Raw genomic sequence first — 5,152 nt, forward strand, 5'->3', positions numbered from 1 at the left:
ACCTTGAAGCTCAATATCTCAAAACTGCTCAGAACGTAGATAGAACCTTGTAATTAAAAGGTGGCGAAATATCTATTTCTCTGTTTACCATTAGGTTAGCATAACGTGGCTAAGTTAGTTGCTGTAATACATTTGAGACGATTGCACTAGCCTAATAAGAAGGAAAACATGTTGTGGAAAAAAGAAGAATGTGCCTGCATTTCCTCTAGATCTGAATAAAATAACATTTGACTTGTTTTCAAATGACTGAAAAAGTAATTAATCAAGTAAGTTAGTTATCAGTATTATTTATCACTCATCATAGTTTTAATTTGTCATTTTACATTACGCTCTCTATCAAATTTCTTTTTCAAACATTTGAAATCAATACCAATTTGTATTTTATCCTGATCTAAAAGTTAAGAATACAAATGTACAGTGTGTTTGCTGCCCTTCTTTTCTCTCTGTACTGTACATACTGTTTTTTTTTTTAAGTTTGTTTTTGCTGTTTATTTATGGTTTTTAATAACCCACCTTTGCTCTTAAAAGGATGCCTTGACATTTTGAAATTTACTCTGGTATTTTTGTTTCTGTATGTGCCATTAAAAAATATCAGTGCTGGGAATGGGTCCTTGTGTAATGAGATTACAATCTCTTTATGAGTCGTTGAGGGTCCTATGATCAATCAGTTGAAAGAAAATTAATCTGCTTTCTCTGGTTTCAGCTTGTTAACCGTGAAAAGTCAAATTGGACTTTGCAAAAATTTGTCACGCTTCACTATTTTTGTCCACACTGTATATTTAATAGATTCAATAATAATAAAAAAAGAGCTAGTTGCAATCCTTCAGGGTATAACACATGAGCAGGGTTTCCCCTCACTCAGAGAACACTGGTTATATGCTTTATTTTCAGGTTACTATTATATGCATAACCCCTTAAGGTAATGTATATAATAGTGCTAGTGAAATCTAGCTTGTCAACTGGCTATTTTCAGCATCCAGTTAAACTATCTGCCTGCAGCAGTCCTGTTGCTGATTTCAAGATTATTTTAACACTTTTTTATTATTTTATTATTTTATTTATTTAGGCTACTAATGTATGTTGGGACATGACCTTTCCTCTCCACAGAGGGAGCTCTAAAGGTGTCGCATTAAGCTCAACACTGCAAAACTAGAAGGGGAAAAACAAAATTGAAAAAAAAAGGAGAAAAAATATTTGTGTACAGCTTAAGGGGATATACTGGCAGATATGTAAGATAGTATTCATAATAATGTGCTCTGTAGGGTATAATCCTCTGAAATTAAGAATTGTTGCGTTTTTGTCATCTTACAATGAGCCGTTTATATCTAGCCAAGTGCAAGCCCCCAGGGAGTTCACCAGGCGTTGATGCAAATTTTACATAGTGGCCAAAGTGGAATTGTACCATTTGAGTCAGTCATGTGACTTTTCCCTATTTACTTCCATCTTGGAAAATGACATCTATAAAGCAATACATTTTTTGTGAGCGTCAAAACCCCCATGAAACGTCTTCTATCTAGATTTAAACCACCTGGTTCAATAACATTTGTAAAATCTAAAAGATCCACAAGATTAAATTTTTTAGGCCGCCATTCAAGCTAGCAAGGCGCTAATCAAGAAGTTACCCGCTCTGCCGTGCTCAGCTGCCGTTAATTTCTACTACACATGCTTTATGGGCCAGTAGATCTGGGCATTTTGTACAATTCTAAACACGGAAAAAGAGCTTTGTCTGCTTCGTGATGCACCAATGAGCAGCACTCATAGGAATTAACAAGGCCTCACCGCCATGGCTGTATCCAGACTACCCTTTAATGCATCCACGCTCAAGTGCAGGTCCTCTTCAGAATTTGCCATGTTGTTTCTAAAGTAGTCCGAAACGGACAAACCAAAAACAAGCTTTATATCGGCTATTCATAATTTTTGCGTCAGCCAATAAAGTTCTCCTACATGCTTAAACACACAAGAAGTTTCAGTAGGCTGCAATCTGCAACCTCGCCACTAGATGTCACTAAATGCTACAGGCTGGACCTTTAAATTGTTAACATGAATACCAGCATGAAAAAACATACACAGGGTAACATGTGTTTTATATTTACATGTACATGAAAGCCAGCTGTGTGATTGAGACAAGAAAAAACAAGTCAGATTTAAAATTTTATTGACTTAAAAAAAAAGGGTTTTATCTGCTTTTTGTTACTCTTTAACTGTCACTCTTAGCTTTCAGTTTCAGTGCTTTTAGAGCTTATTTTTTGGGTTCAGTGCCAAGTGGCCACCTGTAGCAACCTGTGTGATTGACGCAGGATAAACTCCATTAGCTAAACCCAATTTTTATTGGCACTTTTATAGGTAACAATTACGTGGAGTTAATATGGAATTATTTTTGTTTACACGCTGAGTTTAATGTGACACTGCAGAAGTTGGTGGTCAGTCAGCTACAGATCAGTAGCCCTTACTCAACAACTTTTCAGCACAATGGATGCTTGCCAACTGGGATTTGCACCCTCTTCCTGATAATGCAGTACACACTACCTAGTCCATATGACAAACCCTTTCAGACTAAAAGTTAAAATACAAACTTACTCCTCTAACAAAAGCCTTAAGAGTGGTGTTACTTGATTTTATGATGTTGTTGTCATTTTATGATAATTGTTGAATCTGAGATGACAGTGTTTTCTGGCTGAGAGTTCGTTATTATTTCCGTCTGTGTCAGATTGTCTCATATGTTTTATATGTAACACTGTTGTCATTACAATCTCACAAAGGGATTTCTGATAAAACTGCAAGGGAAGCTACTTAGATCCTCATTCCTTGGAAACCAGTTTAGTCATTCTTCAATAAACTTTTCTCTGAATGCTTGGGTTGTCTTTTGAGTTTATGCGTCCCTTAAGCATTATTATGAAGAAGTTTTCAGTAACATGTCCGTTTTGGCCGTGTGTCCGGACTTAGGTATTTACTGTTTGAGCTTGTTTCCCTCCCACACAGGAACTTCAGATTTCATGTCTGTTTTTTCCGTTCTCTTTCTCTCTGTCCTGTATCTTATTTCACCCTTCATTTGTCTCCCTGTTTCTCCTGCCCTTTAAGTCTATTTCTGTCCTAATCTTTCTTTAGTTTAGCCCTTTAAGTCCTTCCATGCGCGTCTCATATCTCACTGTCAGCGCTTCTATATTTCAGTGACCCATCATACTTTCAATTTCCGTCTGTGGCTCCCTATAGCACGCTCTCTGTTTCTCCGTCTCCTCCTTTCCATCTCTGTCCCCAAACATGCGTCTTGTGGCTGTTTCATGTCTTTGGCAAAACAATTAAATTCTCAAGTAGATCATGTGTCTACTAATGAGTGTAGCAGGTGAGTGCTGCTGAATGTTGAGAGTGTGAGAAGATCAGAGAGGTGAAACCTTTTATTTAATTATCTTCTTCTTACTGACTCTCCAGGTCAACTAGTGAAGGAACATTATTGAGACAAATGCATCTACAGTCTGTCTTAAAGCATCAAAGACATCCTTAAAACATGACATCTTAGAGCATGTGATTAGACATTCAAATATGGGGGTTTTGAGGCATGCTATAAATGTATATATGTAAAGATATTCCAGAGAAGTCTTTTGTGTGGGTGAACATTTCTTGGAGCGGATGATGTGGTTTGGAAAGTCAGCTATCGAGTGACGAACAACTGATCGGAAACAGACCACCAGTGACTGCCATCAAAAAGTTGTGATAAGTGGAAAATACGACAAAAAATAAAAAATAAAAATGGAGGAAGATCTGAGCACTGACAAAGTAAATAAAGTCAAGTAAAGTGTCTCATGGAACACCTGAAGCAGATGTGGGAAATAACACTGATAACTGGCTCTCTTAGGGACTGCTGTTACTTATGAGAGGGAAGGGGTGATACAAAATAGGGGAGACACTTCTAATACTTTTTGATCCCTGTGAGAGGGAGTTATGTTTTTTGATGTGGCATGGGGGAGGGACATTCCAGCCTGTTCTCATTCTGAACTCATTAAATACCGCTGCATTGATGGTGCTTTTGGCGTGCGATCCCGACACTAAAGTGCACCTTTCACAAATATGACGACATCACTTCAGATCACTTGAGAACACAGCCAAACTGATCACATTGTTATTATACACAGAAACTTTCGTCTGCGCATGATACACCACAAAATGGCATCAGGTTGAAATACTGCTGGTAACCATGACATAAAATAAGGAACACGAGGGCACCTGTAGGGCAGGTGGGAGGGACAGAGGATGGATTCAGATGGGGCGTGCACTCCAACGCTCAGCATTACCATGCTGTACAGAGGGGCTGACATCAAAACGTGTTTTAGCCACTTTAAAAGAGCCCTACCTATAAACATACAGTATCAGTCTAAGTGGACGCTGTGTTGAGTGTTTTCAATAAGTTTTGTTTCAGTGGGATCGTGAACCAGCTGTTAACAGCACTTTCTGACCCAAACAGCTGACCGGCAGTGGATGAGAAATGTATTGCCACACTGCATGTGAAAGTCAGAAACTGTGAAAGCTTGTGTTATAATGATAGGATCTGCATGTAGGATTTGTATGTTTCTTATGAAATTTGTTTCTTTTGGTGTTAACTCTCAACCGTGTGCTGTTTGCTCGTTGCATTGGCTCCAATACCTCAATTTGATGCAAAAATAGAAGAAAAAAATGGTTAGGGCCTGTTTATGGTCGAGGGAGGGTCTTACATTTTCCCCTCAGTCACTCAGGGAGACTCAAGGAAAAACATTTGTAGCTTCAGAGGGAGTAAAAAAAACAGTATATCAAAAACTCAGTTCACACCTCATACACCCCCCTCCTATAATAAATTAAGAACAGTCCCTTAAAGCTTAATTGTGGTGAATATATATTAACTGATGTCAGGAAGAAAACCAAGGAAGAATAAGTTAGATAAGGCCAGGTAACTTTTAGTTAGCCTAAAATATGTCTCTACTCTCTCAGTCAGTGACTGCGCTGGAATAATATTATGTTTTGATTCGTGTTGGTACGTGAGGTAAGGTTCATTACAGAGTAAACACAATGGTCATTTTTATTAAGATGAATTGATCTGCTATGTGAAAAGGACATTCCTATCTATTACCTGTGGAGAGCAGCAGTAGTCTCGGTGAGAGTAGCCAGCCTCAGATTTGAGCAGAGG

Source organism: Plectropomus leopardus, chromosome 9 (genome assembly GCF_008729295.1).
Source record: "Plectropomus leopardus isolate mb chromosome 9, YSFRI_Pleo_2.0, whole genome shotgun sequence".
Taxonomy (NCBI): Eukaryota; Metazoa; Chordata; class Actinopteri; order Perciformes; family Serranidae; genus Plectropomus; species Plectropomus leopardus.